Here is a 15,931-nt window from a genome sequence, read left to right as displayed (position 1 = left end):
CTACTGAAGACACTTACTATACAACTTAATATGCCCTACTCATGGGAGACTTTAATTACTCCTCTATAGACTGGAAATTCTGTATGGCCTGAAATCTACAGGCATAGAGATTCCTGGACTTCATAAATGCAAACACCCTTGACCCCCCCCCAGCATCTCATCCTCCCTGTTAGGTCACTTGGGAACTATTCCATGGCAAATTAACCTTTAAGTGATGGCTTGTCAAAATTCAGTTCTTCTCCAAACTCAGAACAGCAGTTTATGCTGAATTGCTCACAGAAACTCTGTAAAACTACATCAGTGGCTGCACAAAGGCCTAACAGAAGTAAGCCCAAGACTAGCCCCAGAAACAAAATGACTGGTGGCATCCCAAATTAAACAATATATACAGCAAAAGGAAAACAATGTATGGCAAAAATCAAGAAGGGTAATTCCCATGAAGATAACTCTCACTTAAATAGGCACCTAAGAGGGCTAATTAGGTCAAGCAAAGCCAACGTTGTGGTTAAGATATCCTCCCAGGTGAAAGATGATCATAAGGCCTTCTACAGCTGCGTTAGAAACCTTAAAGACAGCATAAAGGAATCTGCTGAATTGGTGGTTAATGATGCCACATTCACCAAGCCTAGCAATATAGCAAACAAATTCAGTTCAAACTTTACCCCCCACCCACAACCATCCCGCAAGAAATACCCTCAAACATAACCCCTCCAACTATAACTAGGGAGCATGTACTGGCTGCACTTGATAAAGTCAAGAACACAGCCTCAGTGGGCCCTGGTAACATCCAGGGATGCCTTCTGAACAGTCTAAGATATGACGTATCAAGATCCCCAGAGTCATTATTTAACTATCCTCTTATAACAGGTTTTGTGCCAAGAGGAAGGAGGACAGAGACGATCATCCCCATTCATAAGGGAGGACCACCAACAGATCCTGGAAACTATAAACTCATTAGTCTGACTAGTCTTACTAGCAAAGCCATGGGAAGAATTATCTTGGAAATTATCAGCATGGACATAGGATACCTCCAGACACTGGCTCCATCCCAGTTTGGCTTTGTCAAAAGAAGGTTATGCTTACTGAATCTGGTGGACATCTTTGAAAAGGTCACTAAGACAATGGATGAGGGTGAAACAGTGTATACTGCCTGTCTAAATCTGGTTAAAGCATTGATACAACACCTTACTTAGGCATTGAAAATAAACTTATGGAACTAGGAATAAACCCCTTTATAACACACTGGCTAGCTAGCTGGCTCACTGATGAACCTACAAGATTAGTATCAGTGAGGTCACCTTCACTAAGAGACCGATCACCAGTGGAGTCCCCCAAGGCTCTGTGCTGGGATCACTCCTCTTTGGCATAGATGTTTTTCGGATATCAAATGCCTCTAGCTAACAATGTTTGCAGATGATTGCAAACTGGGAGCAGTCATAGAATCCCCTACCCCAAAACAAAAACACCCTACATGAAGGTCTAGCACAAACAAACACTTGGTGCCAAAACCATGGCTTAAAACTCTACACCAAGAAATGCATTATAGTACCTTCTGGGAAGTCGACCACCCTGGGTAGCTATGTCATCAATAATACACACCTAAAAGTTGATCCCAATCAGAGATCTGGGAACTTATGTAGATAGTAACCTAGCCTTCAGCCAACATGTGTCCAAGGTAGTAAGAAAATTCTTCTATGTTGCTTAACTTATAAGCAAGGATTTGACATCTAGGTCCAGAGAATTCATCATACCACTGTACTCTGCCCTCATCAGACCCATCATAGAGTATAATGTCCCCTTCGGTCTGTACCTAACTAGACACATGCAGCAACTGGAACATCCACAAAGATTTATTACAAAAAGAATACAAGGGAGTAAACAAAATGTGCTGCACTGATTGCCTCAAAGCCCTGTCTTTCTACTCAGTATCATACAGATTTCTGAGAGGTTTTCTTTGCCTGGCATACAAGGCACCCCTTGACCCTATTTTGATGATTCTTTTGCACACCCTCAAAACAAACAACATCAGAACTACTAGATGAAAAGACCTAAATTTTGCTTGCAATATGTACTGGACATTTTGGAGCAAGAAAGATATTTCTCAGAGAATTCCCATTCTGTGGAATATGCTCCCTCTCCATGTGAATCAGAGTTCCTCCCTATCCCAATTTAAACGCAACTTGGACCAATGGATGGGGAATTGGAAATTCACCCCTGGTCTGGTGCCTATATCTCTGATGGACAGAGGCAGTTAGTAAGTTACCTCATCTATAAATCAAGTTTGTGGATCACATTTGTATTGCACGGCTAGGCTTATAAGGACCCTAATGGTCATTAGTCTAGAACACGTCTATGAACCTATGTTTATTTTTATATTTTTACTATTAACATGAGAAGTTGCCAGAGTAAGAGAAAGTAATTAACATGGGTTTTATGACATACAAGAACTAACACTTAATATTTTTATTTTGTGTTATTATTTTACATTTGTTGACCAGGATAATCCGACTGGATACATGTCCATTTTCAGGGGAGGCCCAGGGAGAAAAGCTCCAAACTTACAAACAGATCAAGACAATCAAGTTACAGTATATAGACAAACATATTGTATTAACTTACAAGTTACAGTCTCACATTTCAAGCCTATGAAGAATAAAGTTTATATTCAGAAATATGTACAAATATGTTACAGTTTCTCTTATCAAACCTATGGGTGCAGCTATAGACAGAGTATCTGCAGAGATGTTAGTTTCTCTTTTCAAACCTTTTAGTGTAAGAGTTAAGTCGCTGTGAATAAAAAAAATTGCAGGGATGTGGAAGTAGATGAGGCTTTAGTCAGTGTTAGAGCAAGAACATAACCAGTGAGTTTTAAAATACTGAGTTAGATTTTTTTTGAACTGATTAAGGGAGGGGTTCGAGTAAGGTCAGATTCCAGGTTTTGCCTACTGAATTTACAAACAAAGATTCTCCAGATAGGTTGTTAGCTTTAACAGATTGAACCAAAAGTTTTGTAGTGGAACCAAGTGGCCTAGTGTTTTTGTAGGGATGGATCATCTTTTTAAGGGAGGGCGCTTTTTCTGAATGGTTAATAACCTTGAATGCTGCAGTAAGTTGATTATATTGAATTAGCCTGGGGAGTTCTAGCCATCCTAAGAGGTTTAGGTTTTGAGAATGGTGTGTCCTGTAGGGAGTTCCTGTGGCAAATCTGGCAATGTGATTGTAGCAGCTAGAGAGTTTGCTGAGATCAGTTTTGTTCAAGTTAGTGAGTATTGGCGAGGCATAGAGTAGAGATGAAAGCAGATGGGTACGGGCAATGGCAGTCCTAGCTAGAGGGGTGACAAAAGTTTTTTTTTTGTATAGGGAGCCAAGTTTTTTATTAACGGTTTTATAGTTTGGCTTACGTGCATATTATATTTGAGGTTGTTGTCTATTATAACACCCAAAAGTTTGGTATACATATCTGGTGAGATTATGGTCCTGTTGTTAGATGTTACAGTAAACAAAGGTTGAGAGGATTTGCGAGTAGGGGAGAAGAGCAATAGCTTTGTTTTATTAGGGTTTAATATCATCTGTTGATTAAAGATCCAGTTTTCCACTGTATTAAAGGTTTTCTGGGTTAAACTAAGGAGATCTGTAGGGGTAGAGGCTGAGCAAACCAGATTGGAGTCATTGGCCTGTTGTATACAGGTTGCATCTGGGATTACACTGTGGAGGTCATTGATAAAGAGGGAGAAAAGAAGGGGACCTAATATGGAGCCTTGAGGGACACCAAGGGTAGCGGGGAGAAGAATGGAGAGTTTGCCCTGCCAAAGGGCAGCCTGCTGTCTTCCACTAAGATAAGATTGAAACCATTCGGCATGGTTGTTTATGGATATTTTATTTAGGGTAAGTAAGAGTAGCTGGTAGTTAACCATGTCGAAGGCCTTGGAAAGATCGAGAAATGAGGCAGAAGATAGTTTGTTGTTGTTACAGTTGGAATTTATGACATTAAAAAAGGAGAGCAGGGCTGAGGTGGTACTGTGCTGTGGTCTAAATCCATCCTGGGAGTTGGCCAGAAGATTATGTAGAATAAGGTAGTGTAAGAGTTTTTTATGGATACACTTTTCCATAGTTTTAGTCAGAGAGGAAAAGATAGTTACTGGTCTATAGTTTGACAGCTCAATGGAGCTGCCTCCATTGTAGAGTGGTATGATATTTGATATTTTACAGATAGAGGGGATAGAGGCTTCAGTTATGGTTCTGTTTATCAAAATAGAGACAGGGTATGCTATAAAATCAGCAGCTATTTGCAGGTAGTCTGCAGGGAGGAGGTCAGCTGAAAAGGTGGTTGGTTTGAGTTTTTTAATTAGGGCTCTGAGTGAAGTCAGAACTTTTTGGAAGCTAAAGGAGAGAATGTCACTGGGTTTAGGGGTTTCAGCATTAGGACAAGTGGGTTTAAGTTTGCTAGCAAGGGCCTGGATGGTTTCTGCAAAGAAGCTGTTGGCAAAGGACTCTGGCGATATTTGGGTTGGGGCTGACCGGGTTGGAGTTGTGGGTTGCCCTGGGTGGAGTAGTTTGTTAATACCTGCCCAGAACTTCTGTGGCTTGTTGTGGTGTTTCTGCTGTAGATAGCAAAAATATTTTTTTTTTGTCTAGTAATATGGATTTTGTTTGTATCATTCCTATATTGTCGAAATTTGACTTGATCTTGTGGGGCTTTAGAGGAGTGCCAGGTGTTCCAGGCATTATTTCTTTAATAGAGAATGCAGGTGCATGGTTGTCAAGGATGGCCAGGAATGTGTTATTAAAGTGTTACTGCCTCATCTAGTGGTAGTTGTTTTAGAATTGACCAATTGCATAATTTAAGTTCTTCTAAGAATTTATTAAGTTTAAAGTTTTTGTTATTTCTTATTGTTTTATAGGTGGGTAGATGTGGACATTCAACGTTATGCCTGATAGTATACCTTAAGAAATGATCACTTAGATCTTCAGTGAGAGTACCAGATTTGTACATGTGTTGAGGGCTATTAATTAGTATCCAGTCTAGGATACTTTCTTTATTGTTAGGCTTGCTGATCCTAGTAGGGGCGGTTATAGTTTGTGTAAAACCAGGTAGGTTTACGTGGGTGGTTGGGGTCTCTGCAGTGCAGGTGTTCCAATCTATATTGAGGTCCCCTAGAACAATGGTCTCTTGGGGGTAGGCATTGGATAGCCAGTAGAGGATGTCTTCTAGGGTCCCTGAGTTATTACCTGGGGGAATATAGACACATACTATGTTTATACTTTTGTTTTTATTTATTTGTAGTTTGGAAATCATCATTTCTGCTTTGTTAAATATAGGTGGTTGAAGGTTGTCTAGAGTAACATTTAGGGTGGTTTTATAGAGAACAGCAATCCCTCCACCTTTCTTGGTAGTATGATCTAGACTGAGTATATTATACCCTGGAGATAGAATTTTATTATCTGGCATAGTTGGGTTTAACCATGTTTTGGTCAGACAAAGCATATCTGGGGGAGTAGGTTACCAGGAGGGCATGGAGGCTGTGGACCTTATTGTTGATGCTTCTAATGTTTAAGTGGCAGATCAGTAGTGAGTTGGGGGGGGGGGGTCTGTTTAGGCTTTGTCTTATGTTTGGGCTATTATGATTAGAGGTAGTGTTATATGGGGATGGTGGCCCAGGGTTGGGGTGTATATCCCCATCAATAGTAAGGGTGTGGGGCAAACTAGCTATGAGCTTTAGAAATGTATCAGTTTTTGGTAATATTTGGTTTTGGTTTTAACATATCTGGGTATAACAGGGTGGGTGTTAGCAGGGGCAAAGGAGTTGGCGTTGATGGACATGAATGAGTGGGCAGAATGGTTTGAGAGGATTGGGGGGTGGTAGTAAGGCGTTTGGGATGGTTGAATCCTATATGGGATTGGTTTTCATAGATGGTGAGAGAAGGGTGTAGAGTAGAGGTGGTATTTTTGAAGACTTAGTAAGTATTAGAGACATAAAGGGGGGAATATACTCCTGGTAGGTAGGCAACCTAGGTGTAATAGTAGGTGGGGAAATAGTGGAAGGGTGGGTTATAAATGAATTCCTGTTAATGGTTGGTGAAGGAGGGGAGGGGGTGTGGCTGAGGGGTTATAAATTCAGAGGTACTGGGTAGAAATAAGGGACAGGCAGGGGCGCGAAGTGAGCCAGGAGGGCAAGCAGAGCGGGGCTTAACCACACCAGAGGAATCCTCAGAGCCTGTGATTAAAGTAAGAGGCTTTTTTCTTGCATTTTGTATTTTAATAAATATTGACCATAATTAATCAGCCATCTTTTTTCATAAGATTACTAATTTTAGGAGACATCTCTAAAAAATCAGAGACAGTTGAGATGTTTGCTGGCCTACCTATGAGGAGTTTATCCTTTTGCTGACTTTATGTTCCTGCAGTCTTTTATTGCAATGGTCTGCTTTCTTCATATTCTCTAAGGTCACATAATAATGGCGCTAACATCCTAGAAATTTCCAGACTCTTGAATGAAATAATTACAAATATTTCTCTTCATGTATGAAACTGCTTTTTGTAATTTTCTCTCAAGATAGTTGAGAAGTACCCCTGCCCTAAGCTTGTTTAAAACCAAACCACTAAACATAATAAGACCCTGTCATAATGAGTGTTAAAAATAAATATGTACCACATTCACACTTGAGATGGGTTGTTGCTGGAAAAATGTCAAGTATTTTGTACTGTTCACCGTTCCTATTGCTGCTAACTTAGTTACCATTAGTATTGCAGATTATATGAGCATTATTCAGTTGGTGATATTAATTGTGTATGTTTAATTTCCATGTTGCACAAAACCTCACTTCCAAACCATATTCATTTTTGGGCTACACATCTACCAAGAAATGTGCCACAATTGCGTGTGGTAAAAAACATCACAAAAAGTTTGAAATCTGTATGATTTCTGAATATATTTTGTGCTATGTTTTATTTATTTATTATATGTTTGTAACAATACAGGGCGGAACTCCCATTTTCAGAAGGGGGCTGGAAAAATTTAAACATTAACAATAAATGTGAGAGATGCAACCATATAGCCAAACTGGAGGCTAAGCTCTCTCAACTCAGTACTGGCATAACCAGTCAGGAGGAGAAGGAAACCACACTCACTACAATTCCAGTCTCACATAGACCTACCACGACAGCAAACCAAACACATAATCACACAAAAACATACTCGGAGGCTCTAAATAAAGATCTGCCTAAACAGCAGAGACCTCCAAAGCAGACACCCAAGCAACCGCTACCCCAAAACAAAACACGTGCAACACATATCTCACAAAGCCACTGTGCCGAACAGTCACAGCCCTTAAGACTAAACAACACACCTGATACACTTGTAATAGGTGACTCTATCGTCAGGCACACTGACGTCCCGCTCACCAGGCTGAACAAGGAGAGGGTCACAGTGAGCAACCTGTCGGGCGCTAGGATCCGCCACATAACACAAGCACTCAGGTCACTCCAAGGCAAGTACAAATATGACTCTGCCATTGTCCATGCTGGTGTGAATGACCTGAGACGTACCTCCCTGGACTACATGAAAAGAGACATAAAGGAGCTCTCTGAGCATGTAGCCCAGGCCGGTATGACCCTGACCTTGAGTAGCATCTTACCCTCACCAAGAATGATGCCACAATATGAAGACAAGATGATCAATTTCAACAATTGGCTTAAGTACTGGTGTCATTCAAAGGGGTTCCAATGCCTGTCAGCTTGGGATGATATGCTCGACAAGCCACGATGCTTCGCTAGGGACGGCTTGCACCTGTCACCCCTGGGCTTTCGAATATTGGCAAAGGCTCTTGCTACCCCCATAGTGCCTTTTTTAGGCAAGGCTCAAAAGACAAACCCACCTCCATAGGTGTATCACAAGGGATAAGAAACTAAGAGTAATGCTACTCAACGCCAGCAGTCTAAACCTCAAGATGCACGCACTCGAAACTCCCCTTAGCATGGAGAACATCGATATCTGTGCAGTAACAGAAACCTGGTTCAGGGCTCCCGAGAGCACCCCAGCACTACCAGGTTATACCTCATACCATGCTGTTTGGCCCCAAAACTTGGACTGAACCACAAAAGGAGGGGGAGTATCGATATTCATCAAAGATACCCACACCTCCAGGTTGGTGGCAAAGCACGAAGCATCAGAGACTATCCATGTGCAACTAACAGTGGGTAAAACTACCTTCCAGTTTATAGCCTGCTACAGACCACCCTCCCAAACCCAGGAACCCCACTCGGCCTTTCTGTGAATACTGGAAAATATGAAGGTCTCTCCAAACACCATTATATTGGGCGACTTCAACTACCCAAACATAGACTGGGAGCATTACTCTAGCTCCAACACCCTATCCCAAAGGTTCCTAGAATTTATAAACTCAAATGCTATGGAACAACTTGTTACCACTCCCACAAGAGGGGAAAACATACTGGACCTGATCATCACCAACATGGGGACTCTATGCTCCGGACCAGAAGTGTATCCCTCACTGGTAAGATCAGACCATAAACTAATCTCACTGGATATTCACATCCCGACCCCACCCCCTGCCCAGAAAACCACAGTGAAAAACTTCTCTAAAGCAAATTTCACACTCCTCAAAACCGAGGTGGAATCCTTCAAAGCCCCCGGGCATGTGGAAAATATGGCCCAGACTGCAGAATCCTTTATAAACGCATTCTATGAACACCTTCAGGAATGCATGGATCATGCAATCCCAAATAAAACCAAGACCCAATCCTCCAAAGGCAGACGTCCTGTCTGGTGGACCCCAGCCATAAACAAACTGTACAATAGAAGGAGGAAGCTACTAAATGATAGAGCAAAATCCCAAAAAGGGAAGGCATCACTGATCAGTATTAGCAAAAAACTACGGGCACTCATAAAATTGTCTAAGACCAGCTTCGAGAGAAAAATTGCACAGGACACTAAGGATAATCACAAGGCTTTCTTTAGTTATGTTAGGAACCTGGGTGGTAATTCCCAGATATGCTCAGAATTAGTCCATAATGACAAAAAATACACTGAACCCACAGACATTGCCAACATCCTAGCTGACAGGTTCAGCGCAAACTTCTCCCCCCCCCTCCCCACCAAAAGGGCAAATATCTATCCCAGCAGAGTGCTGCCCCCCTGACATCCGAGATGCTCAGGTAAGAGCCGCCCTTTCCAAAGCAAAAAACACAGCATCAATGGGACCAGACGGTGTCCCGGGCTGCGTCCTACATGAACTCCAAGAATAGCTAAACCCAAACATAAAACTACTGTTCAATCTCAGCCTTACTACAGGATATGTGCCCAAAGAGTGGCGTACAGCAACAGTGGTCCCTCTCCATAAAGGTGGTGCCTCAGTGGATCCTGGAAACTATCGACCCATAAGCCTGACTAGCTTGGTCTGCAAAGCTATGGAAAGGATCATCATGGACCTCATAAATAAAGATATTGGGGACCTACAGACACTGGATCCTACCCAGTTTGGCTTTGTTAAGGGCAGATCCTGCCTCTTAAACTTGGTTGATTTCTTTGAAAAAGTCACCAAGGCCATTGACGAGGGGAAGGTGGTCCACACAGCCTACCTGGACCTCGCAAAAGCCTTCGATACAATACCCCACTCGGGCATTATAGATAAGCTCACCAGCTTAAATATAAACCCCTATGTCACTAGATGGATTGCAAACTGGCTCAAGGACAGAACCCACATGGTTAGAATTGCTGGAGCCATGTCAGACTCCAAACCAGTTACAAGTGGTGTCCCACAAGGCTCAGTCCTGGGACCTCTCTTGTTCGGTATATATTTCTCGGAGGTACAGGCCAACACGGAAGGACTGTGGCTGACCAAGTTCGCAGATGACTGCAAACTGGGCGCCATAATCGACTCTCCAGCCGACACAAGCATCCTCCAAAAGGGCCTCATAGAAACAGACAACTGGTGCCAGAGCCATGGCCTCAAGCTAAATGCCAAAAGTGTATAGTCATCCCCTTTGGCAAAATCAAAGTGCCCACAAATTACCACATAGGTGGTAATCCATTAAGTACAGAAGAAGTAATTAGGGACCTGGGGACCCAAGTTGATAACAATCTCTCATTTGACAACCACGTGGCCAAAGTGGTTAGAAAAACATTTTATATAGCCCACCTAATCATGAAGGGATTCACATCTAGATCAGGGGAGGTCATCGTGCCTCTTTACTCATCCCTCATCAGGCCCATAATTGAGTACAATGCCCTTTTGGGCTGTATCCTACCCGACACCCGCACCAACAGGAAAGACCCCAAAAGTACCTCACCAAAAGGATCAAAGGGCTCAAACAGATGCCATATGCTGCCGGTTAAAGAAACTCCAGCTCTACTCAGTGGCATACCGCCTGTTCAGAGGCGATCTGTGCCTGACGTATAAAGCCATGTCCAACCCGGAATTAATGGACATGCTGCACCTCAGAAAATCCAAATCCCATCGAGCTACGCGCTCGAGAGACTTGAACCTCAGCACTGAAATAAATAGGACATGCTGGAGGGACAGATTCATAACCCAGAGGCTCCCTTCACTCTGGAATAAAATCCCAGTCCAGGTTAGGCAGAGTCCCTCATTGACTCTCTTCAAGAGGAATCTTGATGAGTGGATGGGAGATCGTAGGTTTACCCCGGGTATCACTTCTGTGTCACTGTTAGACAGAGGCACAGTATACTAACCTCGAAAAAGGGCATAGCAAAATAAATTTAAAATGGGTGGCGAAAGCCAAACACATTCTGGCTAGGCTTATAAATGCCCTAGGGCAGATAGCCTAGTATGAACCTATGAAATATTCCTTAATAAACAAAAGCAGAAATTGCGGTGCTACTTCTAAAAAAAATATTTTCATACTAAGTTTCATCAACTCTGAGAGAGAGAGAACTGCAATTACTTTTGTTTTACTACTATAATATGACTTAATCTCAGCAATTTCTGTCACTCTCTGAAGCTTTATCTCTGTATAAATGTTACACATATTCTTACATTCTCTTGGTATCTGTAGATGTAACTGTATATATATATATATATATATATATATATATATATGTGTGTGTGTGTGTATACTGAACATTCATACTTTTACAGTATATATATATATATATATATATATATATGTATATATATATATATATATATATATATATATATATATATATATATGTATTGTGTGTGTGTGTAATATTTCTTAACCAGGGACAATCAGCTAGAGTTTTGAGCAAGAAATTACCAGCAAATAATTGTACAGAAACAATTATACATAAGTAATAGAATTTGACCAAAATAAAACAGAAAAAAATCAGAATGTAGCACTGAAATTACATATTTTATGTGCAACAAAAAGCATCCATTTTAAAGCATACTAACAATATGCAGCAGTTGTTTATACATGTATTAATTTGGTAACTGATCTGGTTTAAAATGCTGAGTAATCTGAATTTACAACATACACACATCTTTGAGATCCACATGAGCAGGCTGTGCATCCCTTTTTTATACATTTGTTAACCAAACAGCTAAACTCGTCCGGAAACTCATTGCAGTCACAACCCAGGCCTGAGGCATGTAGTTATTGTAACACAAACAAAAATAAATCTAGATAAAGCTGCTTTTGTTGAGAAGTGAGAGAGTACAGATTACAAGATTAGCACAATCAGTCTAACAATTAAAGCATTAGGATAATTAAAGGACACATTAACTTATTTTGATTGTTACAATAGTATACAATCCAAGCTTGCAAACTTAATAGTTTTGATAATGTATTTGACTTTAACTACTAATGTGCTTTTGTATGTGATGTTGCCTGTGGATTGAGTCACAGCTGGAAATGGTCCATGGAGTGGTTCACTTGCCCACCTAATGAATAATTAAAAAATGAAGTAAATTAAGAAGCTTGTTTGGTAAATTAAAATTGAAAATTATAAGTTAGTTATTTGGTAACTATTTTATGCATCTGTTAACATGTAACCCTAAAACATAAGGTAAACAGCATACAAGCTTCACTTGGCTATTCAGTTTCCCATTTTTGTCATTTTATATCGAGTGATTCCCTTTGCTTTCCCTTTTATTTCTGCCCCATGGCTCTCCTGTCCTGTTCCCATTCATTTTCAGCTGTTTTCTGTGTGACTGAGTTTTCCTGGGAAGTTGGTACAATCAAAAGCAGTTAAAAAAAATTGTGAAGGTGTGAGAGACTCGTAACATTCTTGTGAGGAATTTATCCATTTGTTTTACTGATTGATTGGGTGATTTATTTTAATATGTTAATTGGATTGAATCAATAAGTTTTGGCCCATTTTCTGTGAAGACCTAGTAGTAGGGGATTAAGACCCAGCAGAGAGCAAGGAAAAAGCAGAAATACATAAATGTCAGGAGAATAGTTTTCAACATCAGTGAGACATACACAGGCAGTTATACAAATGCTAAACAAAAACCATAGGTTATCACAGATTGCCTCAGAGAGGCCCCAAGGGGCATGGAACGTTTAGCACAAGATGTTGGGTCTTATGGGTAAGTACTGATGTTAAGTTGTCTATCTCGCCTTCATTCTTGCTGGATGGGTTCGGAGCCGACCTCGGCTCCGACTCGGCCACTCTAAAAGCTCGAGAGTTGGTTCCACCGGCTCGAGGCTCCCCTTATATCCCACAATGCTAGGCGAGAGTTACCTCAGATCTCGTTTGCCGCTACAGCGATCGAGGTGTTGGTTTTTCTACCGGCTTGTTGGTAAGTGTATTTTCAGCAAAGTTAGAATACTTAAACCCCTATATTTTTAAGTTTAACTACTTTTCCCTTAGTTTAGTGGATTTCTACCCCTGTATTTCATAAAATCCCGTTTCTTTCCCACAAGAACTTAAAAGTTCTCCCTCGGGCCTTCTGGCCTTCCCCCATTCCCTAGTGGTGTGTGTGTTGCTCTTAATTAAAACTTTTAGTTAATTGTTTTATTTTTGAGTTTTAAAATAAGATAAGTGTAATCAGTGTGTCTGACTGAGTGTGTGTGGTTACACTTTCTTGTTCTAGGATGTCTAAAGACACAAAGGTCTCAGGCTTCAAGAAGTGTGATGCGTGCTGTCAGAAAATGTCTCTGACAGACGGTCACACTTCTTGTGTCTACTGCCTGGGGCCTTTGCACCTGCAGGACTCCTGTGCTGTATGCCACGGCTTCAGTCCCAGGGTCCTGCAGGAAAGAAAGAACAAGTTGATCCTAAGGGGTCTACTTATCTACTTAAGCCTGAGGATTCCCTTTCTGTCTCTGGGAAGCCCTCCAAGGCTTCTAGGTCCTCGGCTCCAGCTACTGAGCCGAGACCTAAGGCTGCTAAACCTACGTCTGCATCGGCTCCGGCTGGAGCCGATGAGTCTACAGCTTCTGTGGTTCCCTCGGCTCCGGCTGGAGCCGAGGTAAATTCCTTGTCGGCTCCGACCAGACCTTCGGAGCCGACATCTAGGAAGAGATCTAGGTCACCATCCCTTGGCTCCGTTCATTCGGCTCCAGCATCTCCTCTGCTGTCTGAACGGAGCCATAAATCTCACTCCTCTAGGTCATCGAGGCTGTCGGATCATGACCTTCAGAGGGTAGTGAGTAGACTTCTTAAGTCCGAGGCACTGGCCCAAATGCTTCAGAGCCCGACTCATCAGTCGATGCCTGCCCCTGTCCATCAATATGTTCCTCCTCTGACTCAGTTGAGCTTGGAGCCGGGGCGTTTCGGAACCGAGACTGTGGTAGCGTCGGAGCCGATACAGATGTCTTCGGCTCCGTCGTCGGCTCCGATTTCTTCTTTCGAAGAATCTCGGCACCGGACTTCCCTCGTCGGCTCCGAGGGGGTGAGTGGCATCGGACCCTTGTCCGACCCCGCTCTTCCTCTCAGAGCTTCGGCGCTGGTGAGTTCGGCTCCGACATCGGCCTCGGAGCCATCACTGTCGGTGCTGAGGGAGGTTCTCAGCTTCTCGGAGCGGGGACCTCTGGCTCTGCCTGACAGGGGTGCGTTCGAGGTCATGCGGAGTGTGTTAGAGCCTGGCTCTACTCCACAGTCGGCTCCGTCCGCCCCTCCCTCTACGGTGCCTCAGGTCAAGTCGACTCACTCCCTCATCCCGGACCGCAGAGAGCCAGCTCCTCAGGAACCCCCTGTGGGGATCTCATCCTCTTCCGAGGCCTCTCCTGATTTGGCAGAAGAGCCCCCTCGGAAGAGGAAGTGTAAGAGGAAACACCTTGACTCACCTGAGTCCATCACATCTGACACAGATTTAGAGGATTCCGAGGGTTTCCCCCGTTCCCCTTCTGAAGATGTCTCTTTTGCAGACATTCTAGAAATCCTCAAGCAGAGGGGAAATTGGCCAGCCCTCAACCCTTCGGAGGATGAATCTGTGTACCTTGAGGCGTTTGGCTCTCGTCCTTCCACCTCCTGGGTGTCTCCCCCCTTTGACCCCCTCATGCAGGTGGTGGCTAAAAAGGCATGGACTGCTCCTGATTCAGTGGACCCCACTCCCAGGAGACCCTCAAAATTCATAACGGCACCAGCAGACAAACAGTTCTTGACAAAAGGAGTTTCTGTGGATGCTATGGTGGTGGCTGCTGCCACTAAGAAGGAACTAGCTGATCCTTCAGTACCTGTCCATCCACCTAACAAGGAATCTAGGTCCATGGACAGGTACGGGAAGCGGATGTTCTCGTCAGCGACATTTGCTATGCGTTCGCTGAACTACCTGTGCCATTTTACTCGTCTTTTAAGGGACTTGATTAAAGAAGCGAGTGACATGTTGAAGGACCCTACAGCTGCGGGTTTTCAAGATAAGATGAACACTTAGCTGGCTACCCTTAACTCCATAGCCAACTCCTCCATGCGCCTCCTTTCTTATGCGGCTGATGGAGCGAGCAGGGCCGCAGGGACAGGTGTGGCCTTACGTAGGCATGCCTGGATGCGGCTATGCAATTTTGCGGACCCCTTCAAGACGTCTTTCACTAATTCCCCGTTTGATGGATCATCTCTCTTTGGTCCTCAAGTGAAAGAAACCTTGACTAGGTGCGAGACTGATGGCAAGACTCTTTCTGCCGCCGGAGTCCGTTTTCTACTCCTTCTAGGCCTTACCCCAAAGGCCAGAAAAGTGGGAAAATGTGGTTCCGTAAAAATCTCAAGGGACTTCGCCTGACGACAGAGTCGGTTCCCGCCAGAGGCAGAGGCGGGAATAACAATGGTAGACGCCGCCTCGAGGCAGGGGCTCCAGAACCAGGGCAATCGAGAAGCTTTCTCTGATAAGCCCTTTCAGCATCCCTGAGGTGTTGCCCGACTGCCCACCTTCGGAGGCAGTCGGGGAAGATTGTCACTGTACCCAGAAGCCTGGCTATCCCTGACTCAAGACAAATGGGTACAGTCCGTCATTTCGAAGGCTATTCTATTCCCTTTCTTCGCATTCCAAACCAATCAAAAATCCCTTCCAGATGTTCCACCGCTCAAAGGGATCTAGCGGTTTTGGAAATTTCAAAGCTGCTTGCAAAAGAGCAATTCAGCCAGTTCCAGCAGACCAGCAAGGATCCGGAATCTACTCAAGGTTCTTTAGTTCCAAAGAAAACAGGGGACTGGAGACCAATTTTGGATCTCAGTATCTTGAACAGATCAGTCAAGAAAACAAGATTTCGGATGGTCACGCTACAGTCCATCCTTCCCCTATTGGGAAAAGGAAACTGGATGTGCTCTATAGACCTTCAGGATGCGTACTATCACATAAAAATGAACAGACGCTCCAGAAGATTCCTCCGCTTCAGGCTGGGAACCAGTCATTTTCAATTCAGGGCCCTGCCCTTTGGTCTCACCACTGCCCCCCGGGTGTTTACCAAATGCATGGCAGTGGTAGCTTCTCACCTGAGACGACAAGGATTCCAGGTGTTTCCATATTTGGACGACTGGCTCCTCAC

This window comes from Protopterus annectens, chromosome 9.part0 (genome assembly GCF_019279795.1).
Source record: "Protopterus annectens isolate FY-2018-M chromosome 9.part0, PAN1.0, whole genome shotgun sequence".
In the NCBI taxonomy this organism is placed as follows: Eukaryota; Metazoa; Chordata; order Ceratodontiformes; family Protopteridae; genus Protopterus; species Protopterus annectens.
The sequence above is the reverse complement of the archived record's forward strand: the minus strand, read 5'-3'. Positions refer to the sequence as shown.